Source organism: Heterodontus francisci, chromosome 23 (assembly GCF_036365525.1).
Source record: "Heterodontus francisci isolate sHetFra1 chromosome 23, sHetFra1.hap1, whole genome shotgun sequence".
Classification (NCBI taxonomy): domain Eukaryota; kingdom Metazoa; phylum Chordata; class Chondrichthyes; order Heterodontiformes; family Heterodontidae; genus Heterodontus; species Heterodontus francisci.
This window is the reverse complement of record NC_090393.1, coordinates 23,458,377-23,477,731: the sequence shown is the minus strand read 5'-3', so window position 1 is coordinate 23,477,731 and position 19,355 is coordinate 23,458,377. Positions and strand designations below refer to the sequence as shown.

The 19,355-nt window shown below is 41.9% G+C and overlaps 1 protein-coding gene across 3 annotated transcripts in view; it reads right to left on the bottom strand.

Moving 5' to 3' along the window:
• Positions 1–19,355, bottom strand: part of ttc28 (tetratricopeptide repeat domain 28) — an 825,016-nt gene that overhangs the window by 581,972 nt on the left and 223,689 nt on the right. The window lies entirely within an intron of this gene.

Here is a 19,355-nt window from a genome sequence, read left to right as displayed (position 1 = left end):
CCCTCCACCCCTCTCCTACACCCACCACACCTCCCACCCATTCCCTCCAACATCCCCTCCCAACACCCCCCCCCCCACACCTCCCTCCTACACCCCCCACGCCCCTTCTCCCCACCTACACCCCCACCCATCCCTTGCCCTCCCACACCACCACCCCTCCCTTACACCCCCCACCCCTCCCTTCCCTTCTCTCCCCCCCCCCCCACCTCCTACCCCCACCCCCCCCCCCCACCCGCACCCCTCCTCAGGAATATTAGGTACTCAGAGTGAGATATACAAAGAACAAAGAAAATTACAGCACAGGAACAGGCCCTTCGGCCCTCCAAGCCTGCGCCGATCCAGATCCTCTATCTAAACATGTCGCCTATTTTCTAAGGGTCTGTATCTCTTTTCTTCCTGCCCATTCATGTATCTGTCTAGATACATCTTAAAAGACGCCATCGTGCCTGCATCTACCACCTCCGCTGGCAACGCGTTCCAGGCACCCACCACCCTCTGCGTAAAGAACTTTCCACGCATATCCCCCCTAAACTTTTCCCCTTTCACTTTGAACTCGTGTCCTCTAGTAATTGAATCCCCCACTCTGGGAAAAAGCCTCTTGCTATCCACCCTGTCCATACCTCTCATGATTTTGTACACCTCAATCAGGTCTGCTGGAGACTCAACGGAATCCAGTGGTACAAGCAACATGCCAAGACAATTACTAGCTGTAGTTATTATTGTGGGAGAGGCAAAAAAGCTTAATTCAGGGGCTTGTAAAGCAATATTTTTACAGAAAAAGCTGCAGCAAGCCATCCCATAACTCTTTAACACACACATACACAAAGTACACATAACACTTGGTGGCCTGAGCAGCTACCTTAATATTGTTTGATGATCAATATTTGGATGAACAAATAGAAGGATATATAGGCAGGATGACATTCAATAAATAGTGGAGCATTAGCAACAGTATAGTCCCTTGGGCTGAATGACCTGTTTGTGTGTTGTAAATTCCATGTAATTCTATGACTTGGAGCTGATGTAAACTCAAGAATTCTCCAATTTAATGTAAAGATAAATAGATCCTTTAACCCAGTCTAATTTGGGCCTCATTTACTGAATATAAGCCATATAGTTGTGGGACTTGATCAATTGTTGAAGCGCCATGGAATAGGATAAGTGGTTATTCTAAAACAGCAGTTATATCAACACTTCAATCAATATATCAGCATCACAGCAGTGGTTAGCACCGCAGCCTCACAGCTCCAGCAACCCAAGTTCAATTCTGGGTACTGCCTGTGTGGAGTTTGCAAGTTCTTCCTGTGTCTGCGTGGGTTTTCTCCGGCTGCTCCGGTTTCCTCCCACATGCCAAAGACTTGCAGGTTGAGAGGTAAATTGGCCATTGTAAATTGCCACTAGTATAGGTAGGTGGTAGGGAAATATATAGGGACAGGTGGGGATGTGGTAGGAATATGGAATTAGTGTAGGATTAGTATAAATGGGTGTTTGATGGTCGGCACAGACTCGGTGGGCCGAAGGGCCTGTTTCAGTGCTGTATCTCTAAAACTAAAATCAACTGCAGTAACTTTGTCTCCGTGATAGTAAATCTTTAACATTTACAATTCCAATTCATGCCATAATTTTGACGCCACATCCCTGATTATAATTCACTCACCCAGACATGATTTTGATCTCAGAAAATGCTGGAAATACTCAGCAGGTCTGGCAGCACCACTGGTGAGAGAAACAGCACTAATGCTTCAGGTCTGTGACCTTTCATCAGAACTGAGTGAACTGTTTTCTGATGCATTCTAATGAAAGGTCACAGACCTGAAACGTTAACACGGTTTCTCTCTCCACAGATGCTGCCTGACCTGCTGAGTATTTCCAGCATTTTCTGTTTTTATTTCAGATTTCCAGCATCCACAGTATTTTGCTTTTGTATTAATGATTTTGATCTCAGTGGCATCTGAAGCACTTGATGATTACGGTTATAAATCCAAAATTAGAGTTGTTGAAATCCTACTTCAAATACAGCTGTTGAGCTCAGCTCTTCTGAAAAAAAAGATTTCCTTCATCCTTGCCACAGGTACGAGTCACTTTAGAATGTCCACCTCTATCATCCATACGTGCTTTGGAGTTTTATAACAAAAGACAGACTACTATCACAAGCTACTCAGTAAATGGCAGCCTGAGCAAATTGCTTCTTCAATCATTCATGTTTTAGGGCGGCACAGTGGTTAGCACCGCAGCCTCACAGCTCCAGCGACCCGGGTTCAATTCTGGGTACTGCCTGTGTGGAGTTTGCAAGTTCTCCCTGTGTCTGCGTGGGTTTTCTCCGGGTGCTCCGGTTTCCTCCCACAAGCCAAAAGACTTGCAGGTTGGTAGGTGAATTGGCCATTATAAATTACCCATAGTATAGGTAGTTGGTAGGGACATATAGGGGCGGGTGGGGATGTGGTAGGAATATGGGATTAGTGTAGGATTAGTATAAAAGGGTGGTTGATGGTCGGCACAGACTCGGTGGGCCAAAGGGCCTGTTTCAGTGCTGTATCTCTAAACATAAACACCCGATGGATGGTCCACCATCACTTATGCCTGTAATTCGGATGAGTTCAATAGAAAGTATTCAATATCCCCAATGGATACATAGACTTATCAGGTGACCATTAATCAAAGAGAACTTATTGCACACTCCAGGATTAGTGAACAATCAAATAACAAATTTTAGTGTGTATCGCCCAGATCAAAAGGGTTAGTTTTACCCCTTTCCCATTCTGTTTATTAGCACAGAGTGGAAAATCACTTTCATTACAAAAGTTCATAATATCACAAAATTTGGCACAAAGGCAAAAATGGTATTTGACTTAATAGATTTTTGTTCCCCAAAATGACAAACATCTTTTCATTTAGAAAGCAAATGGGAAATAACTGAATTTGCACTTAAAGTAAGCCTTCAGCTTTGTCCAATAGAGGGTGGCAGACATTAAGATGACCTTTGGTGCCAACATACATCAGGAACTGGGCAACATAAAAGTTTGGGGTACAACATTCATACCACGTAAATGGCAGGTAATGACCGTCTCCAACAAGAAAAAGGCTAACACATCTTCCTCTGACCTTCAACAGCACCATAAACATCTTGGGGAATGTTAGGAAGGCTTATTTTTTATTTGTTCTCACTGTGTGAATAATGTGGCAAGGCCTCAACTGGTTACATCAACTATGTGGCTACAAGATCAGAGCAGAGACTGGGTACTCTGCAACAAGTGGTCATCTCTTAATCCTTCAAAGCCTTGTCATAAGCTACAAGGCTTAAGTCAGGAGTGTGATGGGATACTTACCATTCATCTGGCTGTATCCTGGATAGATTTGAACATTCAAGAGCAGTCCACTTGATCTGTGCCCCTATTACTAGACTCAATATCCAACATCACACTGTTCACTGAGAAAATCCATCACCTTCTCTGGACAACTAGGAATGGGCAACAAATGAAGCCCTGCCACATCATTCACCCAGTCAGAACAAATAAAAAAATGAAACCTTCCTAACATGCCCTAATTTTAATTACTAGGAGGCTTTGAAATGCCTAGATATCTTGTCATGAGGACAAATAAGAACATATTATTCAAGCCATTCCTCTTCTGCTGCTAGGCAACTCCTGTATGGTACATGGTTTTCAAACTGGTGTCCACAAACCCCAAGGCGCTGGTGGAATGATCCTTGGATCCATCATAAAGCTGTCAGATATCTGTCCCTCTGCATTGTGTACACTGCGCATTGTGTTCACTGCCTCTACAATTCTATATTTTGTCTGTATTTCTTGATTTACGAGTATCAGTGTTGCTGTACAGTAACAAAATGTTTTCTACAAAGATGGCATCACTTCCCTTGGATAACTGACTACTGGAATTTAGGATTGAAGATCCCCATGCGTGCTTTTGAGTCAGACAGAATCAGGATTAAACACCATCTCCAATGCAGCCACTCTCTTTGAATAAAACAGTTCCACATTTATTGGACTGTGACTCATAAACATGTAAACAGAATACAGGATTTGATTTGGCAATACCATGTGTACTACTTCCCATTGACATTCAAATCAGACATCTATATCTGAACAAAAATGAAACAAGTATGTGTGACAAAAATCAAACTCTGATCCACAAAACTGCAACCCATTACACACAAAATTTGAAACTTCCATACAAAACTAGGCTGGATACCAACTTTTTGCTCACCTTTTTGCTGTTGGCCTTCTCTACTTTCTGTCTCACAGCTTTACATTACCTCTCTTCACTTCCTAGCAGGTCTGTGATTGGCATCACTTTTGCATTTGCCTCCACATTCTTATATATGGATGTCTGCCTGCCAAAGTTTCAAAGGGATGAAGAAGCTTTTTAAACCTCATAGGCCTGGAGGATTTGTCAAGTTTTTCTTAATTGGTGGAAAAAGGCTCCTTCCTTGTTGCTCTAAATCCACTGAGGCAAGAGTCTTCACCATTGCTCCAGGCCATGAAAGCTGACAAAAAACAAAGCAAAAAGCACAAAAAACTTGCATACTTAAGCATGCAAGGAGGAAATATTGGTGTCAGGGCTTCAAAGATCCGATAAGTAGGAGCTTACAAGCCATGTCTTAGATACATCTAACATGGGGAATGAGATGGTCTAAATGACCACAAAGATGACTTACAAGTTGCAGTTTAAATATCACTCCTTAAAATTAAGAGTTCACTCAAGTCTGGATAGCACAGCGGCCCAACAATAAAGTGCATCAACGTCATCTGGTCCTAAAGACTCCCAGAAAAAATCAGAAGCAATTATTTTAAAACAACTCAACCGCACGATAAACCTTTTTTAGATTTTGTTGTCATCTTCGACTTGAACATGGTAATGCAACCTACCTACAAAGTCAAAGCCCTCCAACTAATGTCTTTGGTCAAATGAGAAAAGTTATAAGGGGATGATAGCATAGTGATAACATTACTGAATTAGTAATACCAAGACCTAGAGCCATACTCTGGAGATGGGAGTTCAAATCCCACCATGATAATTGGGGGAATTTAAATTCCATTAATAATAAATCTGGAATAAAATGCTAGTCTTATTAATAAACTACCGGATTGTCATTAAAAACCCATCTGGTTTACTACTGCCCTTCAGGGGAAGAAATCTGCTGTCCTTACCTGGTCTGGCCTACATGTGATTCCAGACCCACTCTGAAATGGCGTCATTTGTAGGCAGCTCACTACTATCTGTTCAAGGGCAATTAGGGATGGGTAATAAATGCTGGCCTTGCCAGTGCTGCTCACATCCCAGAACGAATAATCATTCACCTCTCAGACCAATCTAATTCGGTCTTGCCCCTGAATTCAACTCTCCCGGACATACTGTCACGCTATATTGATAACAACTTGCATTTATATAGTGCCTTTAATGTAGCAAAACGTCACAGAAATGTTATCAAACAAAGTTTTGACACTTAGCCACATAAGGAGATATTAGGACAGATCACCAAAATCTTGGGCAAAGAGTTATGTTTTTGAGGAGAGTCTTAAAGGAAGAGAGATAATAAGGCAGAGAAGTTTAGGGAGGGTATTCCAGAGCGTAAGGCCTTGGCAGCTGAAGGCACGGCCACCAATGGTACAGCAATTAAAACTGTGGTTGTGCAAGAGGCCAGAATTAAAGGAGTGCAGAGATTTCAAGAGATTGTAGGGCAGAAGGAAGTTACAGAGATGGGAGGTATGAGGCCATACAGAGATTTGAAGATGAGGGTGAGAATTTTAAAATTGAGGCATGGCCACTCTGGGAGCCAATGTAGGTCAACGAGCAGATGAATGATGGATGAACAGGACTGGTGCGAGGTAGGAAATGGGTGGCAGACTTTTGGATGAGCTCAGGTTTTTGAGTGGTGGAGGATGGGAGGCCATCCAGAAGAGCATTGGAATAGCCAAGTTTAGAGGTAACAAAAGTATGGATGAGGGTTTCATCAGTAGATGAGTTAAGGCAGGCGCAGAGTGGGGTGATGTTACAGAGGTGCAAAAAGATGGTAATGGGGCGGATAAGTGGTCGGAAGATCATCTTGGGATCAAATACGACACCAAATGATTGCAAACAAACTGGATCAGCCCAAGACAATAGCCAGGGAGTGGGATAGAGTCGTTGGCTAGGGAACAGAGTTAGTGGTAGAGAACAAAGACAAAGGTCTTCCCAATATTTAGTTGGAGGACATTGCTGCTCATCCAGTAGTGTGACAAATCAGAAACAGTGGAGGTGTTGACTAAATTCAATCTGGTGCTCTGGAGGCTTTTCAGTTCCTTTGGCATCATGAAATGGTTGGGTGCAACTCATCTGCTGCAACTCTAATGTCACCAGGTACATTTTGGCCTCCTAGAATTTAAACAAAATCCTTTTGTCCGTAAATCCGCTAATATGTAAAGGCAAAGGAATTTTTTTAAGTTTTTAAGGCAAAGGTTTGAGAGTATTACTCTGCCTAAAACTTAAACTCTTGGGTTTACAGTGGAAGCAACAGGAAACTATACCTGATTGCTACCTCATTCTGACAAACTAGGCACATAGCAGGTCTGGAAGAAATTACTGGATAAAATTCCTTTCTAGATGTTGTAACAAATGACTTGGAAATTGTACAAATGTTTAATATATTTCTATTTTTTTTGTTATTTTAACAGACAAGCACCATTTGAAAACATGTCAGTATCTCAGTTAAAATAGTGAACAGTGGAATTTAGATGCAAATGCAGTAAGTGTTCATGCAATATCAGCATGGATAAATGAAGATAAATTGTAGAAACATTAATAAACACATGCGTGTGTCAGTTATGGCTCCGTTGGGAGCACTCTTGACTCTGGGTCAGGAAAATTGTGGGTTCAAGTCCCACTCCAAGGCTCAAGCATAAAAATCAAGGCTGACACTCCAGTTCAACAGTTCACTGTTGGAGGTGCCACCTATTGGGTGAGACATTAAACGGAGGCTCTGTCCTCCCTCCGAGATAGACATAAAAGATATTGTGGTACTATTTTGAAGAAGAGCAGGGGAATTATTCCCAGTATTCTGACCAATTTTTAACCCTCAATGAACATCACAAAAACAGATTATCTGGTCATTATCACATTGCTGTTTGTGGGAGCTTGCTGTGCACACATTAGCTGCCATGTTTCCTAAATTACAACAGTGGCCACACTCCAAAAGTACTACATTGGTTGTAAAACACTTTGGGATGTTCTGTGGTTGTGAAAGGCACTATATAAATGTAAGTCTTTCTATTTATATTGTTTTTATACTGTTTGCAAAGCATGAAAACTTGAATGTGAACAAAAAGATTAAATATAAATATAATATTACAATTATACATTCTAAGCCACGCTGGTTTAAATCTCTATAAGTGTTCAATGGGCCAAGTGGCCTCTTTCTGTGCCTTAAACATTCTATGCTGCTTTAAAGTGTCAGCCTGAATTTGTAATTAACCTACAAACTTATGACCCAGAAGCTACAGCACTATTAATCTAAGGCCATGAAAGTTCAGCTAGTATTGTGTAGCTTGCTTGGTGAATTCAGTAGGTATTATCTTCCTTTCTAAAATGTTGTTAAAAAAAGTATATCATTAAACATATCCCAGACTGTCCAAAGTGCTTTTAATTGTTGTTTTCGTGTGGCTGCAAAATATAATTATGACAAAGGAATTACTGTAACAAACTCCCCAGATCGGTATATTTCTGAACAGGATGTCACACACCATTAGGACTACAAAGTTGTATAAATCTTAAGAAAATAGAGCCAAACAGTATTACCAACTGGTTGCAAAAACTGCTTGTTGGTTGAATAGTTTAGACCTGGCACCTACTTAACTCCAGTCATGGCATTATGTGCAGGAAAAGAAAACAGCACATTCGGCAGACAGATGGTTTGTTTTCCAACTAATTTCCACTTAACAGGTATTTTGCAAATAAAAATGGAAAAAGGTATGAAATTAGTGTTGTATCAGTACAAGCATATGAGGTTTATTTCCTTCCCCACCCTGCCCAACCCTTGCAGGAATAAGATTACGGGATTGAATCCTAGTTGATGGCATTCAAACCAGCTGATCATCATCAGGAATCTAATAAAACAAATCTTATGCCCCCCTAAAGAAGCTTTACACGTGGGGGTCAATCTGGGTCACCCAGAATGAAAACATAAGGTACTTGATTTTTTTTTTATTCATTCGTGGTATGTGGGCTTCGCTGGCTAAACTAGCATTTATGGCCATCCCTAATTGCCCTTGAGAAGGTGGTGGTGAGTTGCATTCTTGAACTGCTGCAGTCCACGTGAGGTAGGTACACCCACAGTGCTATTAGGAAGGGAGTTCCAGGATTTTGACCCAACGACAGTGAAGGAACGGTGATATAGTTCCAAGTCAGGATGGTGTGTGACTTGGAGGGGAACTTGCAGGTGATGGTGCTCCCATGCATTTGCTGCCCTCGTCCTTCTAGTTGGTAGAAGTCACAGGCTTGGAAGGTGCTGTCTAAGGAGCCTTTGTGCACAGCTACAGTGCATCTTGTAGATGGTACACACTGCTGCCACTGTGCGTCCGTGGTGGAGGGAGTGAATATTTGTGGATGGGGTGCCAGTCAAGCAGGCAGCTTTGTCCTGGATGGTGCCGAGTTTCTTGAGTGTTGTTGGAGATGCAGCCATCCAGGCAAGTGGAGTGTATTCCATCACACTCTTGACTTGTGCCTTGTAGATGGTGGACAGACTTTGGGGAGTCAGTAGATGAGTTACTCACAGCAGGATTCCTAGCCTCTGAGTAATGAGTAATTCCCCAGATCTAACATACCTTGATGAGCGTACACAAAAACAATTATGGGGTGGGTTGGGGGGGGAAAAGACATTCCAAACTGTCCCAAGAAAATAAATCCCATATAGTCTGTGTTGGCATCCTGGTTTAGAACATTCAAACCATTTTAGTGCTAGCTGTGCTTTTCTCCAAGGTACAATAAAATTATCAATTTGCTAATTAGCTTATGGGGTAGAGTTTTGACCTTAAGCGCAATTGGCAATCCAGAAGCAAACTGCACGCAAAATTGCACTAGTTTTGAGAAGCTGTTTTGCTTTTGCATATCGCCAAACCAGTGCAATCGGGCAGCATTTGAGAATATATTGTCCTGGATTTTGGAATCAGTGGTGAAAGGACAATGCTTACTGCTGACCTTGAAAAAAGCTGCCCACAAGGATATAATAGGCTCTGGACCATTGATTTTCCCCTATTCTGGCATGACAGTCAATTTGGCGCCATCTGTAGGGGATCTGTGGCATCCAGGAAAAATGAAGTCAGCAAGCAACCTGAGCAGCCAATCAGATTGAAGAATTCTCACCGACCGCAAACCAGGAAGTAAAAAATATGGATTATGTTTCACTTTTTAATCATTTTACAGAAAGCAAAATAAAGCTTTGAATGTATGCATGGGATTCAGGTCGAAGCTGAAAATAAAATAATTTTTTTTTATTCGTTCACGGGATGTGGGCATTGATGGCTAAGCCAGCATTTATTGCCCATCCCAAATTGCCCTCGAGAAGGTGATGGTAAACCGCTGCAGTCCATGTGGGGTAGGTACACCCACAGTGCTGTTAGGAAGGGAGTTCCAGGATATTGGCCCAGTGGCAGTGAAGGAACAGTGATATAGTTCCAGGTCAGGATGTTGTGTAACTTGGAGGGGGATTTGCAGGTGGTGGTGTTCCCAAGCATTTGCTACCCTTGTCTTTCTAGGTGGTTGAAGTTGCGGGTTTGGAAGGTGCTGTCGAAGGAACCTTGGTGCGTTGCTGCAGTGCATCTTGGAGATGATACACACTGCTGCCATTGTCCATCAGTAATGGAGGGAGTGAATGTTTGTGGATGAATTTTTTATATTATTCTTTATTTTAAAAATCATGGATTTTAAGAAGTTCTTCTAAGGGAATGACACTCCACACATGTAAAATTATTTTTTCGGGGTCAGAGAGGTTGTTCAGCAGTAATTATGACATAGCATGTCATTAAAAATGCAATCACATCTCATTCAACACATTGGTTTATACATCAAAAATAGTGCGTAAAAAGTTAAAGTTCTCGTCACATCACTGATTCTGTTTTTGCAAAGACTTCAACAGCACCCTGTGGAGGAGCAGGGTATCACTGACAGCAACTTCCGACGTCCACTTTTAACTACACATGTGTGGACATCAGAAGTTGCTGTCAGTTTTAACCAGCAACAAGATCGAGTGCTGCCAGTTTCACTATTCTGCAAATTCCAGGAAATCTTTTTGAGGAATTTTGCTTTAAAAAAAATCATAGTCATTGGTATATAAGAGTGGTAACCTGGTGCTGTTTTATGAACACAGCGCTACTCAGTTCCAGACCTCATTACAGCCTTGGTCTAAACGTGCACCAAAGAGCTGAATTCCAGAGGTGAGGTGAGAGTGACTGCCCTTGACACCAAGGCAGCATTTGACTGTGTGTAGCATTAAGGAGCCCTAATAAAACTGAAGGCAATGGGAATTGGGGGAAAATTCGACACTGGTTGGAGTCATATCTAGCTCAAAGGAAGATGATTGTGGTTGTTGGAGGCCAATCATCTGAGCTTCAGGACATCACTGCAGGAGTTCTTCAGGGCAATGTCCTAGGCTCAACCATCTTCAGCTGTTTCATCAATGACCTTCCCTCCATCATGTCAGAAGTGGGGATGTTCGCTGATGATTGCACAGTGTTCAGTACCATTCGCAACTCCTCAGAGACTGAAGTAGTCCTTAACTACATTCCTGGCAAGACCTGGATAATATTCAGGTCTGGTCTGATAAGTGGCAAATAATTCATGCCACACAATTGCCAGGCGATGACCAACTCCAACAAGAGAGAATCTAATCAAATCCCCTTGACATTCAACAACATTACCATCACTGAATCCAACACTATCAACATCCTGGGGGTTACCATTGACCAGAAACTTAACCGGACCGGCCATATAAATACTGTGGCTACAAGAGCAACTCATCTCCTGAGTCCCCAAAGCCTGTCCACAATCTACAAGGCACAAGCAGGAGTGTGATGGAATACACTCCACTTGCCTGGATGAGTGCAGGTCCAACAACACTCAAGAAGCTCGACACCATCCAGGACAAAGCAGCCTGCTTGACTGGCCGCCCATCCACCGCCTTAAACATTCACTCCCTCCACCACAGAGACAAGGTGAAAGGAGTCTGTACTATTCACAAGATGCACTGCAGCAACTCACCAAAGCTCCTTTGACAGCACCTTCCAAACCCGTGACCTCTGCCACCTGGAAAATCAAGGGCAGCAGATGCATGGGAACACCACCATCTGCAAGTCTCCCTCCAAATGACACACCATCCTAACCTGGAACTATATCACCATTCCTTCACTGTCGCTGGGACAAAATCCTGGAACTCCCTCCTTAACAGCACTGTGGGTGTACCTACACCACAACAACTGCAGTGGTTCAAGAAGGCGGTTCACCATCACCTTCTCAAGGGCAATTATGGATGGGCAATAAATGCCGGCCTTGCCAGTAATGCTCACACCCCATGAGAAAATAAAGAAAAATTAATGCAACTGAAAATGGGTTTTCACAAAAAAAAGCAATTTTAGTTGGAGTGTCTAATCCACTACCTGTGAGTAACCCAATTTTAAATAACTACTATTTACTATTTATATTGGTGTAAAGTAATCAGTTACTTAGTAAATTAAGAAAAATCAAAAGTTTTAAAATGTGCCTATCAGTGTACTTTCTCCAATAAAAATTATTGAACTTAAGGGCCTCGTCAATGGTCTTGGTCTGCAAACTAGCAGATATAGTGCAAACTCTCAGAGGTGATTAATTTGATCTGGGGTCAGGACAGTTTTCTGGGCGGGGCCAGCTTCTTGCACTTTTTTTCTGAACCAGCACAAAAGATCCCAGAAACTCAATTTGTGCTGGATGTAAATATGGGCTTAAAAATTCAGCAATTCTTTGCAGTGGTCTACTGATTTCGGGCGAGTTGCACTGAAAAAAAATACAGTGCAAACTCGTGGAAACTCCAGGCCATTGCTTTTCATTTTTGTTTTGTTTTTCTCCTCTTCCCTTAGAATCTGCACGATGTTCTGTATCGAAGCAATTAAGTGGATCTATGAGTTGCTACTATCTCTGTGATAATACTTCGATATCTTCCTCAGCTTGCTCACTATCATTGGGATGATCTGGAGTAAAATGCTCACTTTTCACCTCAATTTTGCATTTGCAGAATGCTATCCATTAATGCCCTTAACAAGCCCCACTGAAGAAATAAATCAACAACATTCAGTAATGTTTATTAATCTAATTTTGGATGATCATAATGGTCAAAGCACCACTGAACATAGACAAATAGCCACCACCACTTCCAAGCAGCTGCAGGGAGGCTCCAGTGATGGGCAATCCAGGGAGTCTGTCCCAAGACCATCTGTTTGATTTGAAGCAAGGAACTCTACTATATGCACTACCAGTGAGCCTCAAAAGTGCTTAACAAATAGTTCTTTCTATATTAGTCCACCAAATTTTACTCAAGAATTACTTATTGCTAAAATTGGAAGACAGAAATTTTGGCCCAAAAGATTTTATTCCCCTGTTATCAGGTGGGAGCAATGGTTACTGACCACAGGCAAAACTCATTGCTTCCATGACTGCCATTTTTAGATAATATAAAACATATACTTATTTAATGCTGCCAGATATTGTTACGCATCTTCCTTCAGCTGGGAAGGAGGGATGGTCTGGCTCAGTTTTCTCCACAGCAACCATCAATGGGTGATCACTTCAAAGTAAGTGTGTTTTTGTTGGATCGAATTGGTGCATCTATCAGCATCACTGTTGACAGTGACACTCTCTTCCAAGTAGTTGCAGGAAGGCTCCCAGTGACAGACAGGCCTGGGATTCAGTCCTGAAACCATCTGTTTGGTTGGAAAGAAGGCACTCCACCATCTGTGCCACTGCAGAACTTGAGTACGTTAGTTTTTTTTTAGTTTTTAACACTCTTTATCAATCAAAATCTAAAAATTGTTATTGCTAAGACACAGAGAAAAGCTTGAAAACTACTGTTTGGCAGAAGTCTTTTCCATATAAAGTTTAATTGAGGTTAAAAAAGATGATCTGCAATCAAGATATAAAGATTATTCTTTGTAGTGGCATTAACTTGTCTTGGTAGGTTTCCCCAGATGGATCCGTGCGTTTGTAGCTGAGCCACGCTACATACAAGCAAGTCCCAGGTTTGATTCCTAGCTTATGCTGAATTAGCTCATCTCACCCTGAGCTGGGATAGAAGCACTAAAATTGATTTCAGTGATTTTTGTTTGGGAGAGGGAAGCGTGAGATAGGGCATCGAGGCAGGATAGATTTGAGCCTGGCTGTGATGCTCCCTGCAGCTAACTAACTCTCACCAGCCAGTCTCATCCATGAATAATAATCAGATAGCTAGGGTATCTACCTACATATAGATTGGGCAAATCAAATTAGTCACAATACCATAGAGGAGGAATTCTTGGAGTGTATACAGGATGGTTTTCTGGACCAATACATTGAGGAACCAACGAGAGAACAGGCCATCCTAGACTGGGTATTGTGTAATGAGAGAGGAATAATTGACAATCTAGTGGTGCGAGACCGCTCGGGGATGAGCGACCATAATATGATAGAATTCTTCATCAAGATGGAGAGTGACGTAGTTGATTCTGAGACTAGGGTCCTGAATCTTAGTAAAGGAAACTACGAAGGTATGAGGCGTGAGTCGGCTATGACAGATTGGGAAACGTTACTTACAGGGATAACGGTGGATAGGCAATGGCGAACATTTAAAGAGCGCATGGATGAACTGCAACAATTGTTTATCCCTGTCTGCAAAAGTAAAACGGGAAAGGTAGCCAAACCATGGCTTACAAGGGAAATTAGAGATAGCATTAGATCCAAGGAAGAGGCATATAAATTTGCCAGAAAAACAACAGACCTGACGATTGGGAACAGTTTAGAATTCAGCAAAGGAGGACTAAGGGATTGATTAAGAAGGGGAAAACAGAGTACGAGAGCAAGCTTGGGGGTAAAATAAAAACTGACTGTTAAAGTTTCTATCGGTATGTGAAGAGAAAAAGATTGGTGAAGACAAATTTAGGTCCCTTACAGTCATTAACAGGGGAATTTATTATGCGGAACAAAGAAATGGCTGACCAACTAAATGCATACTTTGGTTCTGTCTTCACAAAGGAGGAAAAAAATATCATACCAGAAATGTTGCGGAACACAGGGCTCAGTGAGAGAGAGGAACTGAAAGAAATCAGTATTAGTAGAAAAATGGTGTTGGGGAAATTGATGGGATTGAAGGCCGATAAATCCCCAGGGCCTGATGGTATGCATCCCAGAATACTTAAGGAAGTGGCCCTAGTTAGTGGATGCATTGGTGGTCATCTTCCAAGATTCTCTAGACTCTGGAACAGTTCCTACAGATTGGAGGGTAGCTAATGTAACCCCACTATTTAAAAAGGGAGGTAGAGAGAAAGCAGGAAATTATAGATCAGTCAGCCTGACGTCAGTAGTGGGGAACATTCTAAGGTCCATTATCAAAGATTTTATAGCAGAGCACTTAGAGAACAGCGGTAGAATTGGGCAGTCAGCATGGATTTACGAAGGGGAAATCATGCTTGACAAATCTAGTAGAATTCTTCAAGGATGTAACTAGTAGAGTTGATGAGGGGGAACCAGTGGATGTGGTTTATTTGGACTTTCAGAAGGCTTTCGACAAAGTCCCACATAAGAGATTCGCATGTAAAATTAAAGCACATGGGATTGGGGGTAGTGTATTACGATGGATAGAAAATTGGTTGGCAAACAGGAAACAAAGAGTAGGGATAAATGGGTCTTTTTTCAAATGGCAGGCAAAGTGACTGGTGAGGTACTGCAGGGATCGGTGCTAGGACCCCAGCTATTCACAATATAGATTAATAATTTACATGAGGGAACTAAATGTAATATCTCCAAATTTGCAGGTGACACAAAACTGGGTGGGAGGATGAGTTGTGAGGAGGATGCAAAGAGGCTTCAGGGTGATTTGGACAAGTTGAGTGAGTGGGCTAATGCATGGCAGATGCAGTATAATGTGGATAAATGTGAGGTTATCCACTTTGGTAGCAAAAACAGGAAGGCAGATTATTATCTGAATGGCTATAAACTGAAAGAGGGGAATATGCAGCGAGACCTGGGTGTTCTCGTACACCAGTCGCTGAAGGTAAGCATGCAGGTGCAAAAGGCAGTAAAAAAGGCAAATGGTACGTTGGCCTTCATTGCAAGAGGAATAGGAGCAGGGATGTCTTGCTGCAACGATGCAGGGCCTTGGTGAGGCCACACCTGAAATATTGTGTGCAGTTCTGGTCTCCTTATCTGAGGAAGGATGTTCTTGCTATAGAGGGAGTGCAGTGAAAGTTTACCAGACTGATTCCTGGGATGGCGGGACTGACATATGAGGAGAGATTGAGTCGGTTAGGATTATATTCGCTGGAGTTCAGAAGAGTGAGGGGGGAGCTCATAGAAACCTATAAAATTCTAACAGGACTTGACAGGGTAGATGCAGGAAGGATGTTCCCAATGGTGGGGGAGTCCAGAACCAGGGATCATAGTCTCAGGATACGGGGTAAACCTTTCAGGACTGAGATGAGGAGAAATTTCTTCACCCAGAGAGTGGTGAGCCTGTGGAATTCGCTACCACAGAAAGCAGTTGAGGCCAAAACATTGCATGTTTTCAAGAAAGAGTTAGATATAGCTCTTGGGTCTAAAGGGATCAAAGGGTATGGGGCGAAAGCAGGAACAGGTTACTGAGTTGGATGATCAGCCATGATCATAATGAATGGCGGAGCAGGCTCGAAGGGCCGAATGCCCTACTCCTGCTCCTATTTTCTATGTTTCTATGGTGCTGGAGGGATAATTGCCCTAGTCTTCTGATGGTAAATATGTTATGGAACTAATCATAAAAACTTTTCTATGGTTCTATTACCAGGGGCCACAGATTTAAGGTAATTGGTAGAAGGATTAGAGAGGACACGAGGAAAAGATTTTTGACCCAGAGAATGGTGGGTGTCTGGAATTCACTGCCCTGATCGGTGATGGAGGCAGCAACTCTCAACTCTTTTAAAAGGTACCTGGACATGCACCTGAAGTGTTGTATCCTGCAAGGCTACGAACCAGGTGCTGGAAGGTGGGATTAGATTGGGCGGCTAGTTTTTTCAGCCGTGCAGACATGATGGGCTGAATTGCCTCCTTCTGTGCCGTAACGTTTCTGTGGTTCCATGGTTCTAAGAAGTATGAATGAGACAACTGTTGTCTCTCAAGTGCCCCAATGAAAATAAGATATTCAATCTCACAGTGCTGCCATATTTACAAATAAATGAATGCTGATTAACAATGAAATACCTTTGCTAAACAATACTATTTTCTCAGGTTGTTGGCATCATGTACTTGATACCTTCATCGATTTTCACATAATGAAGTAAAGTTTTTTTTTCCAAAAACTTGTTTAAATATAAATCTTCTATCCAATGGTTGGCTGCATTAAAAAAGTATCCTGCTCAATAGGTAACAAAGTATTTGTAAAGCCAATAGCTTTTAAAAGAAATAATCTCAATAGTTTTGGGAGTTTTGTAGGTAAATTCAGTTCTTGGAAAAGTACCAAAATTACCCGTGGCAAAATTCCTCTGCACTGACCAGTTAAAGTGGAACTTTATTGTAGTTGTATTATTAATGGAGCATACTTATTGCCTTTTTAAAATTTCTTTCTATAATTCACAGCTGCAGGGCATTGCAGGGAAGGCATTTTTTTCATTTTCCCCACTCAGTAGTTGCCATGCCTGTGGATGCCAATAGTAATGAAGAATAACATTTCTTACAAAATACTTGACAACAGGACATTGTTAAATAAATGAATACTGTTACAACAGGTGAGAAAGAGGTCTAGGGTTTCCTTTCAGCCTTCACCTGGTCTTACTGTATCAGGGTTCAATTTTAAACACACCATGTTTTTAGCTCCCCCTTGGTGACTCCTTGTTCATTGATTTCCAATTATAAGGCAAAGAAACCAGCACAATCAGGCTTTCTTCGGTTTAAAGAAGAAAAGTTGAAGACCATTAAACTTAAACTCTAATTTGGTTAATACCTACGGATACACGATGCGCCCCATGCTAGCATGCATACGCAATACACACAAGCAAATAGAGACAGAAAAGAGAAGAAAAATAAAGTGGAAAAATCTGAGGCAATATCTGAAGAGTTGTTGTTACGGTTCTTCAAGCTCACTGTAGAGTCCTTGATTGTAGGTAGATCTTGCTTTTCATTGGGGCCCAGTATTCTTCTTAAACCTTGTTCGCTGTAGGAGACTTTTCTCTCTTGGGGTTCTTCAGGGGATTCAGAGGCTTATGAGAAAGAGATGGGAGCAGACAGGAGAGAGAACTTCTCAGTCCAGAAGCATTCTGCTTTCTGCCCAAACTGGTTGTACAAATTCAGATAAACTCAGAGATTGCCCAGCAGGTTAGTCATGTGACTAGCTGGTTTGACCATGTCTGTTTGTGTATTCGGCCATCTTAGCAGTCAACCTGGAATGCAAGCTCCCCCACCTTCAACGTCTGGTGATTAAAAGTCCATTATGGGTTGAATGTGTCAGGAATTGCTGCTTTGTCCTTCCAAACACCGTCTGTTAATATGCAAATGTCTTTTCCAGCCACGGCTGATCTGTTCAACAAGTCCTCCCCTCACTCCAGTAACAGTTTAAGATCAATGTTCATGACAAAATTAATGTGCCTCATTCTTGGCAGGTGGGGGCCTAGCATGACAATGCATTGGAACAAAATTCAAAACAATAAAAGACATTTCAGCTACATTGAAATAATACTGGATAGATTTTACTGACAATATATATGTACAACAATATCAATTCCTTATAGAATAATAGATTCCTGGGAGTGATTACAATACAATAATTTAATAAAGGTGTTTGGATGACATCATCAACCATAAAAACTAAGCTCGTGTTACTTAAAGCTGTCATCTGAATTCCAGGATTAGATAATTGCTTTGAAGTCACTCCAAGGCAATTTTTTTCCATCATTTTTTTAAGCCCATTTTATGTGGTCATCACAATGGATACCAACAGCTGGTGTACTTTTTGATATTGATATGCAATGAATTATGAGACTATTAAAGGAGCATTGTAATTTTATTTTAAAATAATATTGGTGGAAGATATTGGTGTACTAGTGTGCAATAAAATGAAGTAGTCTAATATTAATATGCACTCACAATACTTCACATGCTAAGTTCCCAATCTCATACACATAAACATACAATGGAAAGATACCAGTATCTTCATCACAAAGAAAGATGGAAAAATCAGTAAAAGAGAGCCATCCTTCAACCATTTGCATACATCTCAAGTAGGTTGTGAAGAGGACATAAGGCAGCAGCAAAGGGATATAGATAGGTTGTGTGAGTGGGCAAAAATCTGGCAGATGGAGTATAATGTGGGAAAATGCAAAGTTGTCCATTTTGGCAGGAAGAATAACAAAGAAGCACATTACCTAAATGGTGAGAGATTGCAGAGCTCTGAGATACAGAGGGACCTGGGTGTCCTAGTGCTTGAATCGCAAAAGGTTAGTATGCAGGTAGCACATAATTAGGAAAGCTAATAGAATGTTATTGTTTATCGCGAGGGGAATTGAATACAAAAGTAGCCACTTCCGCCACCTCCAGCGTGATGCCACTACCAAACGCATCTTCCCATCCCTTCCCTTGTCAGCATTCCGAAGGGATCGTTCCCTCCGCGAGACCCTGGTCCACTCCTCCACCTCGTCCCCTTCCCATGGCACCTTCTCCTGCAATCGCAGGAGGTGTAATACCTGCCCATTTCCCTCCTCTCTCCTCACTATCCCAGGCCCCAAACACTCCTTTCAGGTGAAGCAGCGATTTACTTGTACTTCTTTCAATGTAGTATACTGTATTCACTGCTCACAATGTGGACTCCTCTACACTGGGGAGACCAAACACAGACTGGGTGACCGCTTTGCGGAATACCTCCGCTCAATCCGAAAGCATGACCCCGAGCTTCCGGTTGCTTGCCATTTCAACACTCACCCCTGCTCTCATGCTCACATCTCTGTCCTGGGATTGCTGCAGTGTTCCAGTGAACATCAACGCAGGCTCGAGGAACAGCATCTCATTTACCGATTAGGCACACTACAGCCTGCCGGACTGAACATTGAGTTCAATAATTTCAGAGCATGACAGGCCCCCCATTTTACTTATATTTTTAGTTATTTCTTCTTTTTTCTTTTTTACTATTT